Source organism: Schistocerca cancellata, chromosome 11 (assembly GCF_023864275.1).
Source record: "Schistocerca cancellata isolate TAMUIC-IGC-003103 chromosome 11, iqSchCanc2.1, whole genome shotgun sequence".
Taxonomy (NCBI): domain Eukaryota; kingdom Metazoa; phylum Arthropoda; class Insecta; order Orthoptera; family Acrididae; genus Schistocerca; species Schistocerca cancellata.
In genome coordinates, this window is record NC_064636.1 from 11,801,756 (window position 1) to 11,817,784 (window position 16,029).

The window sequence follows — 16,029 nt, forward strand, 5'->3', positions numbered from 1 at the left end:
CAATCTCTCAAATAATAATTGTGGAGAAACTGAGGCAGCAGGAACGCTACTCGTGACCGGCCCCCGCAACAGGAGTCTGGCTGCAAAAGGGAGACACAGAAATAAAGAAACAGTACTAGCACACACTTCTCTCACACACACCCTTTTATTGCAGCTCTTAACAAAAATATTGACACACAACGGACAGGAAATCTCATTTTCTACAATATACAGACAATCCACTCGTGTCGTACCTGTTAAGAATGCAGCAGCCAATAAACACACTGCACGCTACGAGCCACGCTAACGACGTGTCCGTTCGGGAATATTACAGATAAATTCCGACACTGACATTCGAGAATCGACGTGCCTGGCACTTCCTGGTCGAGACACACAAATATACTTCACTGTCAACAGCCGCTTACACCCTCCTCTGAGACAGCTCCCCGTAGAGTTTACCGGTGGACTTCGCCCGTTCGCCAACCTGAAGATAAGAAGATAACGAAAACAAAATTGAATTAACACAGTACGGCACAGTGGTGAAAGCTCAATGCTTATATGCGAGAGAATTGTCAATCGTACAAACTAGAAGTACAAGAGGGAAAATATATACGACCAATAAAAGACAAAGAAGCCTCCAAATTGAAAAGCAGTGATTAAATACAGTGACGAGCCTCGGCATTACAACGACCGCCGCCCGCCACAACTCCCAGTGTCGAGTCGTGGTAAGGAGAGCGTGTAGGCAGAGCCGAGAATAGTGGGGTAGCTGTGCAGCAACGACACGGACCGTAAATGTGGAAATCCGCGACACAAGCGACTTCGACAAACGGCAGGCCGCGTCGGAACGAGAGTGTCGGAAACGGCGAAGCCAGTCAGTCGGGTGCTACTCGTGCGACACGCACGTCTCGTCACGAGACGTCCGGATCGGAAACTGGCACGACCTGTAAAGCGGGACCGGAGGTGATCTGTGGCAAATGTGATGACCAGAGTGCAGTACTGACACGGGCACAAACGCTTCAGACCGCAAAGTCGGCACGCCTTACCGGTCGCGGGGACGTAACACCACGCATTCCCACTCGGCCCAGTGACGTCACCAATTAGGTCTGCCGCGGGCACCGGACCGTCGATATCGCGCCGTCGACCGGTGAAGACGTATCGCCCGATCGGACAAATGACGCTTCTCGCCGCACCGCGTCGACAGTCGCATCCGCCTGTGCCGTCATCCGGGGAAACGGCACTGTGCCACGGGTTCGGTATTATTCTACGTGAGACGTCCGCCAGAGTTTGCACGCGACCTGCGCCACTAATCGACGGCACCATAACAGCTGTGGCCTTCGTGGACATTGCTGCGGGCCGCCCGGCACCCTTTCGCCCTCGACGCCTTCCCCGACGGCGGTGGTATCTTCCGGCACGGTGGCAGCCCGTGTCGCGAGGCCGGACGGAGCCAGTGTTTCGAGGAGCACGGCAGTGGACTCGCACCGACACCTCGGCCGTCGTATCGACCCGACTCGATGTCGTTAATTCTTCCGGGTTATATGGCCGTGGTCTGTAGAATTCTTCTATTCCTAACGTTTCGTCCGATACTGACATCTTCAGAGGTATAGCTGGTCCTGCCGACTGACGAGTCGGGCGTCTGAGAGCGGCCTAAATACTGAGGAAAGTGGTCTAGCTTGCACGTAGTAGCAGAGAGAAAACTAGCCAAAGATAAAATGTAACTATCAATGATAGTCCGTCATAGATAAAAATCACTTATCGATTCTGTAACGCCACTGTCCGTATCTCACTTAATTTCAAGGCCTCTTCTTTTCTATTAAAATTATCTTCACATTTATAAATTTCAATAGCCTCCCTATGCACTCGTGGATAATAGTTCGTGGTAGCACTTAAAACTGTAGTTTCAGAAAACTTGACTACACGGTCACCCGACTGAAGTGCACGTTCCGCAACGGCCGATTTATCTAATCTCGGCTCCTGAAGACATTCTGGTCAGTTTTGATATTATATCTCTGTTTACTAAGATTCCGGTCAATGAAGTTACGGTTTACATAACGGAAGTTTTCCCTGAAGATTTGACAGCTCTGTTTAGACATTGTCTCACATCTAGCCAGTTTCAGTGGGATGAGGAGTTTTATGAGCAAGTGGATGGTGTTGCCATGGGTAACCCGTTGAGCCCTGCGATTGCCAATTTTTACACGGAGAAATTTAAACAAATAGCGTCGAATAAAGCAAATGAGAAACCGTGTTGGTATCGTTATGTAGACGACCCATTCGTGGTTCGGACACACGGAAAAAAAGCCTTAGACGAATTCTTTTATTATCTTTATACCATAAACCCTAAAATTCAGTTTACCGTTGAAGTGGAAAAAGACCAGGGTATTACGTTTCTCGATGTGTTAGTCATTAGACAGACCGATGGCAGTCTAAAACAAAGTGTTTCGGAAGAGCACACATACTGATAGATACTTACATAAGAACTCCAATCGTCACCCACAACAAAAAAGAGGTGTAATCAAAAGTTTAGTGGACAGGGCAAAACGGATGTGTACGCCGGAACATCTGGATACCGAACTGAATCATCTGAAACAGGCCTTCGAAAGAATGGGTACTCAAACAAAGAAATTAATAGAGTTTTAAGACCTAATTACAGGAGGCCAAAGGACAAGGATGGTACACAGGAATGGAAGAATACGGTGTCTTTACCTTTCATTAGTAAGGTTACAGATCGAATCGGCAAAATCTTGCTGAAACATAAAGTGAAACCGGTATTCAAACCTACCAGAAAAATAGGACAAGTACTTCGTTGTGTTAAAGATAGAAGGCCACCATTATCATCTAGCGGTGTGCATAAAATTCCGTGTACTTGTGGCAAGGTCTATATTGGTACTACAAAAAGAAGTGTGAATACGAGGGTAAAGCAGCACAAATGTCTTTGCCAACTGGGAAAAATAGATAAATCGGCCATTGCGGAACATGCACTTTCAGGTGACCGTGTAGTCAAGTTTTCTGAAACTACAGTTTTAAGTGCTACCACAAACTATTATCCACGACTGTATAGGGAGGCTATCGAAATTTATAAACATGAAGATAATTTTAATAGAAAAGAAGAGGCCTCGAAATTAAGTGAGATATGGACAGTGGCGTTACAGAATCGATAAGTGATTTTTATCTATGACGGACTATTATCGATAGTTACATTTTACCCTCTACTAGTTTTCTGTCTGCTACTTTGTGCAAGCCAGACCACGCCCACTTTCCTCGGTACTTAGGCCGCTCTCCGACACCCAAGTCGTTGGCCGCTCTCCGACACCCGAGTCGTCAGTCGGCAGGACTCGGCAGTACCAGCCGTACCTCTGAAGATGTCAGTATCGGACGAAACGTAGGACTAGAAGAATTCCACGGACCACAGTCACATAACCCGGAAGAATTATCAATCCGGTCGTGAAAGCCTTCACTGTACGACCCAAACTGAGCCCGACGGAGCACACCTGGGAGCCTATTGGGCACCAGCTCTGCACAGACAAAACACCTTCTCGTAAATTACGAGAGCTGTGACACTGCCACTACACGGCTCTGGAAATTTAGCACGGACTCGTGGAACCACTGCTGCACAGCATTCTGACAACGGATCAGAATGCCAACAGGCGGGCGATCGTAGTATTATAGCTTATCGGTGCAGGGGACAGAACAGGAAATTTAATTCTTAAGTGCACACACACAGCTAATGTCACAATCGAAAGTAATACGAAATACGGATCACCTGTGATCAGAAACTGAATTCAGAGTGAATACTGTAACTGTTTACTACCTATAATGCTCCCCACAACTCTGCATATATTGGGCTTCACAAACACTCATCTCGACTAACACCTTCCGACATAATCTGAACCTCGGGGTACACTACAGATCAGTATGCCAGAAGAACCTACACTACAAACAAAATTTTCTTCTTGCTGCCTTCAGCCTGCATGCTACGGCTCTCCACCCTACTCTACCCCGTGCGAGCCCCTCTCCACCTCTTGCTGCCAACACCCACTAGGAACTGCTTATTGTAGCCTAGCCTAGCCTAGCCTAGCCTCGCCTACATCTATAATTTCTATCTACACACACCCTCTCTCTCTCTCTCTCTCTCTCTCTCTCTCTCTCTCTCTCTCTCTCTTCACCCCACCTCGCCTCTCCCTGAAATACCAAAGTTATACTTCTCTCCGAATCGATTCAGTACCTCTCCTCGCTGGTTACTCAGTCTACCCGTCTAAGCTTCAGCATTCTTCTGTAGCACCACATTTCAGAAGCTTGTCTGAACTGCTTATTGTGTACGTTTCACTTCTGTACAAGGCAACACTGTATTATCTGTTTAAAAAAAAATTCTCTTTTTCAGCAATTCTTTACTTGTCATAGCCAGTCTGCGTTTTATATCCTCTCTACTTGGGCAATCATCAGTTATTTTGCTGTCCAAACAACAATTCTCATTCATTGGTTGCTTGTTGAGCCTTACCAGATTAGGCCCTCTCTTGCGTATGACCAGGAACAACAGATTCAAGAAATAGTACATAAGAAGAAACAACAACAATATTAATAATTTGCCTGGTGATACTAACAGAGGATGAGCAGACTGCAGTCAAACAGCTAGAAATACTCAAAGAATGTCAAGAAAAGGTAGGTTTACAACTTTCATTTGACAAAACTGAACTCTTTTGTTCAAAAACAAATTGCAAGCTCGAAAACAAAATACGGTAAAATTAACAGGGTCCCACACGTTAAACGCCTCGGAGAATTCATTGAACCGACAGGTATTGAAAAAAATCTCATAGCGTCATCGTCTCCAAAAAATTAATAAAGGATTAGGATTAATGCAAAACCTGTACAACAAAAAATCAATGTCAAGTGGGGCAAAAATCCGACACTACAATATTGTCATAAAACCAGCAATCCTCTATGCAAGTGAAACACTAACCCTTAACAGAAAACAACAACTTGAAGAAATCAAAAAAGAAGTAAGATAAGGAAAATTCTAGGAGTAAGGGATACCCAAGGCGGTTATAAGCTACAATCAATTAAAACAACAGAAAAGGCTTCAAACATCGAAACTGAAATTAGGAAAAGGCGAATGACATTCTTTGGCCACCGAGGCAGACTACCAGAAAATTGATTGACAAAGAGAATAATATATTGTATAACCTCACTTAAGAACTCCACACCTCGGCTAGATGAAATTCGAAAGGACCTGAATAATGCGAACATAAGACCAGCTGACATTCTAGAAAGAGACACCTTCAGACACAAAGTAGACTAATGGGAAATTATATCTGAGCAACAAAAAGCAAAACAGTACAGACCAAAGTGGTCGGGTGAGTATACACAAGCCTTTTCGCAAAGAATGAAACCCTACTGGAAGAACTCAAAGAAAAATTGATAGAGTTATTTGCTTAATATCTGCCATTTCCAGAGATAACTTACCAATAATAATAATAATAATAATAAGAAGAAGAAGAAGAAGAAGAAGAAGAAGAAGAAGAATAGGCCTCCGGTATGTTCTGCCAGTCGTAAAAGGCGACGAAAAGAACAAACCACTAGAAGGGCTAACCCCCCCTTTTAGTGTGATTACTTGGTTCAGGACAGAACTAAAGAAGCCTCGGACAAGCGCCGACATGGTCGGGGACGACGCTTGAACCCTATGCCCACCCACAATGGTAACGACACTGCTAGCCAACTGGAAAACGATTTAAATCCAAATAGAGGTGTTTGGCAGGATATGCTTCCTGCAACCACCCTAGAAGGAAAACAAAGACAGAGGATGAGATGGTCAGATGAAGTTAATCGAAACCTCATGTTTTGCTATTACCAAGCAACAAACCTAGGAACCAACACAACTGGATACAGATCACAAGTATATACAACATTTATTACCAGATACCCGGAATTAAAATTTTTAACAGAACAACGACTAGCTGATCAGATCCGTGTAATAATAAAAAATGACAGGATACCCCAGTCAGAATTAGGAAACATCAAACAACAAGTACAACAAATACTGGAACACGCATCAATTAAACAATCAAAGGAAAACGAAATCTTAAGACAGCCACCAGAACAAGCACAAATAGAACACGAAGAGACACACGTGTTAGATATAGAAGAGAAATTTCAGCTGACATATACAGAATACAAAGACACAAATACAGACATTAGACCATTCTTGCATAGACTGCCAAATAACCCACAAGTCGAAACAAAAATAAAAACTATCAACACAATCATACACAACAAAATAAATGAAAATACAACTATGGAAGAGTTACAACTACTGGTTTATATAGGAGCACACACTACACTAAATATACACACTAGGCAGAGATCAGAACAAACCAACACACAGAAGAAGCCACAAAACCAGCATGGCAACACAGGCTACAGATCAGAATAGAAAAACTGAGAAAAGACATCGGACAGCTAACACAATTTATAAGAAATGAAATATCAGACAAAAAACGAAAAAGGTTAGGTAAAATCTCACAACAAGAAGCAATAGAGCAATTAGATGAAAAGAAGCAGAAATTACAAGCATTGGCCAAACGACTTAGAAGATACAAAAAAAGTGAAAATAGAAGGAAACAAAACCAAACATTCAGCACAAACCAAAAGAGATTTTACCAAACAATAGATAACACACACATTAAAATAGACAATCCACCAAACATAACAGACATGGAACACTTCTGGAGCAACATATGGTCAAACCCGGTACAACATAACAGGCATGCACAGTGGATACAAGCAGAAACAGACTCATACAAGATGATACCACAAATGCCTGAAGTGATAATTTTGCAACATGAAGTCACCCGAGCAATTAATTCTACACACAATTGGAAAGCCCCTGGAAATGATAAAATAGCAAATTACTGGCTAAAGAAGTTCACCTCAACACATTCACATCTCACTAAATTATTTAACAGTTACATTGCAGACCCATACACATTCCCTGATACACTTGCACATGGAATAACCTATCTGAAACCTAAAGATCAAGCAGACACAGCAAACCCAGCTAAATATCGCCCCATAACATGCCTACCAACAATCTACAAAATATTAACTTCAGTCATTACACAGAAATTAATGACACATACAACACAGAACAAAATTATAAATGAAGAACAAAAAGGCTGCTGCAAAGGAGCACGAGGATGTAAAGAGCAACTGATAATAGATGCAGAGGTGACATATCAAGCTAAAACTAAACAAAGGTCGCTACACTACGCATACATTGATTACCAAAAAGCCTTTGATAGTGTACCCCACTCATGGTTACTACAGATATTGGAAATATACAGAGTAGATCCTAAATTGATACAGTTTCTAAACATAGTAATGAAAAACTGGAAAACCACACTTAATATCCAAACAAATTCAGATAACATCACATCACAGCCAATACAGATTAAGCGTGGAATATACCAAGGAGACTCATTAAGCCCCTTCTGGTTCTGTCTTGCTCTGAACCCACTATCCAACATGCTAAATAATACAAATTATGGATACAATATTACTGGAACATCCCACGCAAAATCACACATTTGCTATACATGGATGATCTAAAACTACTGGCAGCAACAAATCAACAACTCAACCAATTACTAAAGATAACAGAAGTATTCAGCAATGATATAAATATGGCTTTTGGAACAGACAAATGTAAGAAAAATAGCATAGTCAAGGGAAAACACACTAAACAAGAAGATTACATATTGGATAACAACAGCGACTGCATAGAAGCGATGGAAAAAACAGATACCTATAAATATCTAGGATACAGACAAAAAATAGGAATAGATAATACAAATATTAAAGAAGAACTAAAAGAAAAATATAGACAAAGACTAACAAAAATACTGAAAACAGAATTGACAGCAAGAAACAAGACAAAAGCTATAAATACTTATGCTATACCAGTATTGACCTACTCATTTGGAGTAGTGAAATGGAGTGACACAGACCTAGAAGCACTCAATACACTTACACGATCACAATGCCACAAATATAGAATACATCACATACATTCAGCAACAGAAAGATTCACATTAAGCAGAAAGGAAGGTGGAAGGGGATTTATAGATATAAAAAACCTACATTATGGACAGGTAGACAATTTAAGAAAATTCTTTCTAGAACGAGCAGAAACTAGCAAAATACACAAAGCAATCACTCATATAAATACATCAGCTACACCATTGCAATTTCATAACCACTTCTACAACCCTTTAGATCACATATCAACAACAGATACAAAGAAAGTAAATTGGAAAAAGAAAACACTACATGGCAAGCACCCGTATCATCTAACACAGCCACACATAGATCAAGACGCATCCAACACATGGCTAAGAAAAGGCAATATATACAGTGAGACGGAAGGATTCATGATTGCAATACAGGATCAAACAATAAACACCAGATATTACAGCAAGCATATTATTAAAGATCCCAATACCACAACAGATAAATGCAGACTTTGCAAACAACAAGTAGAAACAGTAGATCACATCACAAGCGGATGTACAATACTAGCAAATACAGAATACCCCAGAAGACATGACAATGTAGCAAAAATAATACATCAACAACTTGCCATAAAACATAAACTAATAAAACAACACGTTCCCACATACACGTACACACCACAAAATGTACTGGAGAATGATGAATACAAATTATACTGGAACAGAACGATTATAACAGATAAAACAACACCACATAACAAACCTGACATCATACTCACCAATAAAAAGAAGAAATTAACACAACTAACTGAAATATCCATACCCAACACAACAAATATACAGAAGAAAACACGAGAAAAAATTGAAAAATACATCCAACTGGCTGAGGAAGTCAAGGACATGTGGCATCAGGATAAACTTGACATTATACCAATTATAGTATCAACTACAGGAGTCATACCTCACAATATCCACCAGTACATCAATGCAATACAGCTACATCCAAACATATATATACAACTACAAAAATCTGTAATTATTGATACATGTTCAATTATCCGAAAGTTCCTAAATGCATTATAACATATACCATACAGTTACAAGGAAGTCACGCTTGATCAAGGTCCGCGTCACGTTCCATTTTTAACCAGACTTAACAGTCTGAGAAAGCAAAGAAAAAGAAATAATAATAATAACAACAACAGTTCCCAGTAATAATAACAGTAACACAAATAATGAAGATGAACTAATGGAGGGGTTAAGAATGACAGTGCTCAATTATTACATAAACTCCATAATAATAATTTGCATTACTAACAAAAAGTAATAATTGTCAATAACAATATTAATAATAATAACATTAATAAAATAATGGAGGCAGTAAGTCTGATATTGATTTGTTTAGCACTTCTGAAGCCTTGTTTGGTATTAGAAAAAGGGAAAGTCTTACAGACTGCACCTGTGTTTTCAGCCCAGTCTAAGTAATAAATGGACAAATGGGGTTTAAATATGACGTGCCAGTGGTGTAACTATAATTAACAAAAAATTATGTTCTTTGTCTTTAATATGTAATAATTGGGTTATGATTAAATTCTGTGATTGAGAGTTATAAGATACTGTTGTGGCCGTTTCTTTCCCGAAGTACGATAGAGAAACCTTTTGTGAATAGTCATTAAATGGGATTTTTCAGTATTGAATGATGATAGAAAGAGAGCTCAGATTCAGAAAGACTATTGCAACTGTAACAAAAAGAAACATCTGTAACTGACTGAAAACTAGCGTAAGTTACCGGAAATATTTTTATTCTTCCTAACTATTAGACTGCAACCTGTTACTCGACAAAAAACTCAGAGGAATGAATACAATTACTGTAACTTACTGTTAGTCTAAGTAATTAATTTCAAATAGAACCACATTCCACATATACGGGGGGAGAGGGATACGCAATTACGACTTTTTCCGTGCAGAGGCATAGCTCGACATCTTCCACCCGAGCAAGTAAAAAGAAAACATCCCACTTCAGGAGATCTGATCTCGAGAATGTTCTATATTGGGGCGCAGTGGTGACAGATACACAGTAATTCTGGTCTCCCAGTGGGTAATGCAGGAGAGACCATAACATTCTTCAAGAATACGTATACATATATTTTCAGAAATTTGTGGACTGCGGTGAGTTACGCTACAATGCTACCTTTGCAATTTTTAAAACCCTCGCTCTCTTTCTCCCAAAAGCTGGATCTCGATTTGACCAAATGCTGTATCACTGGCAGTAAACTCACCTTATTTACTTTCGGGGACAGGTTGTTGGCCCAGTATCTTGGCAACTGTTCTTTTTAATGTTTACTATACACATGGTGTGATCAAGAGGTATGGAAATATTTGTTGTTCTTGAAGAATCTTTATTTATTCATCAACATCAACTTTGTTCCCTTCAAAGTAACCCCCTCAGATGCAATACACTTGTGCCAGTGCTTTCTCCAATCTCGGATGCACTTCCGGAACTCACTTTCTGACACGGTGTTCAGCGATTCTGCTTTTATGTCACCAATGGTGGCACAATGAAGTCCTCTTCAGCCTCGGGAATAGAAAAGGAACAAGCCGTGTCCGGCGAATACGGTGGCTGAGGTTCACAATTTTTTTTTTGTTGCCAAAAAGTCAGGAACGAGCATTGAGACGTGAGTGAGCACGTGATGCATTTTCCACAAGTGGTTTTGCCACATTTCTGGTTGCTTTCTTTGGACAGCTTCGTGCAAATGGCACGTAACTTCCAGATTTGTTACTGACCTTATGACCGTAAGGCAGGAACACACCATGCACTATTCCACTGCAAATAGAAGTGAACAGTGGGAAGAGTCTTCACACTGTATGTTTTCCAGACTCGGCTTTTCGCGCAGTTTCCACTGGGACCGCCGGGCCTCAATTTCGACGCCATATCGTGTACCCGCGTTTCGTCACCTGTTGTAATTTTCCTTAGAAGTTCTGGATGATTGTCAAATTCGTTCGGCAATTTCAAAACGTACTTTGCTGCTACACTCTTCACGCCCGAAACATCTAAAACAAATTGCTCGGCTAGAGCCCGAGGGCATGCCGACGTCATTAGCAACCTCTCTGATGGTGATTTGACAATTTTCCTGGACCATTTTCTTTATTTCTTCCACAGTGCCATCAGTAATTTATGTGCCACAGCATCCAGGGCACTCGAGAGCAGATATAACATTTTCGTACGTCAAAAATGAAATAAATCTTCAAAACAGCAGAAAACGCAAACATACATCAAGAACATGTGAATCAACAAGATAAACAAAAGCTTGAAAATTAGACATATAGACCCCGTGAAATTAACAAATTCCTGTTCCTTTTTGAACACGCTTATCACGTTACTCAGTCTGCCTAGGGCAGCAGTTCCCAACAAAATTTTCTAGAGGACCACTAATCGAGCACGATCGGTACCTCGTCGTATCACAGTATCGAGCACCTAAAAAAGCTAAAGTGAAAGTCTTTTTATACGCTTTCTATTCTTGGTGCTTAAAAAAACATTGACATATTCATTATTTAAAAAATATTGAGCTTAAAATTTTTTGAATTTAGCCATAATTGTTATTGTTAAATTTTGATTATTGCTCAAAATCTTTGTCTTCATATCTGGGTGTTTAGTATAACAAACTCCGTACAAAATAAAAAATTGAGTATGAACTGAAAATGACAGGAAAAAATTAAAACTGAATGTATTGGTCTTTCAAGTGTACTACACTTGGGATTGCATTGAGTAGACATGTGTGAAAAATACAAAAACACTAATTTCATACAAGGTATTATTTATGTGAAAAAATACAGTTAATAACAGAGAACTCCAGCAGTATATAATTAGTTTTAATTTTCGGTTCTTAATGAGATGAGTTCAATCTGACCTTTGAGTACATTATTTCTGATATATTAGGTTCCAAACTTTAAACTTTCACTCTGAAATCCGACCACATGTCGAGCCGCTTCCTATATTAGTTTTTCACGAAACGCAAGGAAGAAAATTCTTGCTCACGGAAGGGAACTGTCGGTAAATATCTGCTTCTCTAGCCAAACGGTGAGCCAGTTCATTCCCCGGGACGCTAGCACGACTCGGGACCCGGAGAAAGACGACCGAGGGCAGAGGGGTGGTCACGGATAGCAGAGACCGAACAGTGACGGGAGTAGCACCGGTCGACAGCCCGCGGGCCGCTCGCCGGGTCGGTACGTACCGAAACGCCAGGGAGGGAAGCCCGAGTAATAAAATGGAGGGCCCCGTTACCGGCTGCCACCTCTGCTGTGGAGACACTACACGATCCCGGCAGTAAGTGGTGTTGCGTGCCAGTAGGAGAAGTACAAGCGTGTCCCACTTTATCCGCCATTTTAGAAGAATCGGTGTAGAAGGTGGTAAGCACCCCGGAGCTCTTCGAGGGGGGAACGTACGGAATGCCACAGTACTGTAGTGGTGACGAGAGACCTGGGGAGCACGGAACTTGTCGGTCCCAATCTGCGGAGAAAGTGGGTACACTTTCCCGGGAACGGAGACAGAGATCCCGACAGGGAAGTGAGGACGCATTCCGACCGGCAATCCCACCCGAGGACAGGTGTCGAGAGGGAGATAACCCTCGTCTGCAAAGACACGGGTCGGTCAGCGAACAGCGAATCGTCGAACGGAAATCGTGTGAGAAACCGCGAGTCGGCTCTAGTGTATCTGTAGAGGTGTAGAGGTCGAATCCCCACTCCCGCGAGGAGACTGTCGACGGGACTAGTACGGCAGGCACCGACAGCCAGACGCCTGCGAACGGGGGTCGGGAAGTTTAGGAGCGGGCGGAGCCACCGAGCCGTAAACCTGACAACCGTAGTCCAGTCCGGGCAAAACCGGAGTGCAGTAAAAATGGAAATCATTAGCACAGCCCGCATCCCGAGACGTGTCGGCCGGCAGGCGGAGAGCAGTAAGCTTCCGCACGCACGTAGCCTTCGGGTGGCAAAGAAGGGGTAGCCGTGTCGTCCTTTTATCAAAAAGAAGGCCCGAAAAACGGGATCGCGCTACAACGTATAGGCGACGCCCGCCAAAATCGAGTTCCGGATCGGGGCGTACTGCGGGTCGACGGCAAAAATGCGTCACCCGCGCTTCCGACGAGATAAACTGGAAGCTACCAGAAAGGGACCGCGCACGAGTCCGTCACGCGACAGTCGAGGCGCGGGCGATTCCTTGACGCGACAGCCTCCTTACCTCGACCCGTCAGTGCGGACACGGACGGCGCGGACTCAGGCGCCCACCGACGGCGCAGCGTCGGTCAGCGTCTCGGCGCCTTCGCCGAGCAGCTCCTGCTGCGCTTCCAGCTGCCTCTCCTTGACGGCGGGCCGCACGACGGTGAAGTAGCGGAAGGTGTTCATGCCGAGGAGCCCGCAGCCGCCGATGGTGAGCGCGACGCAGCTCAGCACGAACCCCCTGTGCAGCTTGTTCAGCAGCTCGTTCGCGGCCTTCTTCCGCAACATGTCTGCTCTGTGACCTTAAACGAAAGTGCGAGACGATAAGTCACACTACCCACTGTCGGGTTTGTGTGTTTTTTATTGTCTCTATCAACATACCAACGCTTTCGTTTGGTAAGTTACAGCATCTTTGTTTATATATACACAATACAGAGTTGAAGATTAATATTTCTATTATTTATCCCATTCCATGAAATGGCACAAAATGCGTATACTATATTTATAGATTTATTTATTCCTATTCAAGAATTCATCTATGGTATAGAAGGAGTTGTCAAGGAGATATGATTTCAGTTTATTTTTGAAGCTATTGCTGCTGTCTGTCGGACACCTTATTTCATCCGGTAATTTGTCGAAAAATTTTATAGCAGCATATTTTACCCCTTTCTGTGCCAAAGGTAGGTTAAGTAAGGGATAGTGTAGGTCTTTCTTTTTTCTGGAATTGTAATCACGAATGTCGCTGTTGATTTTAAACTGGTCCATGTTGTTGATAAAAAATTTCATTACATGTACTGTGAAGCAGTTGTAAGAATTCCTAACCTTTTAAACAGATGCCTACAAGATGTGTGACTATGAACCCCACACATTGTTCTAACTACTTTCTTTTGAGCAGTGAATACCTTTTGCCCAAGTGTTGAGTTGCGCCAGAATATTATTCCGTACGACATCAGAGAGTGAAAGTTTGCCAAGTATGTTAGCTTACTAATTTCTAGAGCCTCAGAATTGGCAATTATTCTGATTGCAAAAGTTGCTTTAGGAGATCCACAATATGAATTTTCCAATTAAGATTCTCACCTATATGTACACCCAAAAACTTAGTATGCTCTACCCTGGCTACTGACTTCTTTTGGTGTGTTATGGTTATTGAAGGAATTTTACTTTTTGCAGCAGAAAATTGGATATACTGTATTTTTCAAAGTTCAGAGCAAGCCCATTCGCAGAAAACCAATTAATAACTTTTCCAAAAACCTTATTTGCATCATTTTCTGTTGGACGTTCTTTTACTGGATTAATAATTATACTTTTATCATCAGGAAACAGTGTCAGTTTAGGTTCTTCTTTGAGATAAGAAGGGAAGTCATTCACATATATCAAGAACAGAAGGGGACCCATGATTGAACCTTGTAGAATACCCCAGTTAGATGAAGTGGCAAACTTCTCTGAATCACTTGAAGCACATAAAGAGACTTTTTGCTTCCTGTTCTGTAGATATGACTTCAACCACTCATATGCTGTTTCATTTATACCATAGAATTGTAATTTCTCTAACATAATGTCATGGTTCACACAATCAAATACTTTGGATAAGACACAGAATATTCCTACTGGTGACATTTTACTATTTAAAGACTCTATTATGTGGACAGTGAAATTGTATATTGCTGTCTCAGTGGAACAGCATTTCTGAAATCCGAACTGTGATTTACTAAGTATCCCATTACTGTTGAGATGGCTAACCACTCTTGAGTACATTACTTTCTCAAAGATTTTTGAAAATGCTGTAAGCAAGGATACTGGCCGGTAATTATTGGCATCTGCAGTTTCCCCCTTTTTGTAGAGAGGCCTGACAATGGCATATTTTAACCTGTCTACAAAAATACCCTGAGTCAGTGATCCATTACATATGTGACTCAAAACATCAGCTGCAATTGCTCCACATTGTTTTAATAACTTGTTAGAGATGCCATCCACTCCAACAGAACATTTACTTTTCAAAGATCTAATAATTTTCCTTATTTCACAAGAAGTTGTTAGATGAAACTTAATCTGACTAAATTTTTTCAAAACTGACTTTTCCGTGTACTGCCTGGCTTTTTCTTTTGAACTTTTCTCACCAATCTTTTCTCCTATACTTAAGAAGTAATTGTTAAATACACTGACTACCTGTGTACAGTTGGTTAAGATGGTCTCATTCTCTTTAACAGTAATACTACCTACCCCAGTGGTTACTTTTCCTGTCTCTCTTCTAACAACATTCCATATTGGTTTGATTTTATTGCTGGAGTTGTTAATTTCTTCTCTAACATGCATATTTCTTGATTTCCTTACAACTTTTCTCAGTATGTTACAATAATTTTTATAGTGTATAACAACTTCTGGATCTTTACTAGTTCTTGCTGTCTCATACAGTTTTCTTTTTCTTTCTGAAGACACTTTAATACCTGTAGTAATCCAAGGTTTCTTTGGAAAGTGTGTGGTCTTACACTTGGTAATTTTCTTTGAGAAACAATGTTCAAAGAGGGATATAAATTTACCTATTAGTGTGCTACTGTCCTGAGCTATACGTGTAGGGAAATTGATCACTGCTTCTAAGTTATATGTTGTTAATAGCACTTCTAGTTCATTTTTCCCATCAGAATTACTTAGAAAGTTTACACTGAAATCAGCACAGATTAATGACTTCTTTTTGTCTGACAGACAGCATAATAGGGAGTCAAACTTTTTTTTATGAACAGCTCCCAGTCTCCTAATGGGGAACTGTACACTGTTGCTAATATCAATACTACATTATCTAGCTGAAGTTCACATGCACAAAACCTCAAAGTGCTGATCAACACAA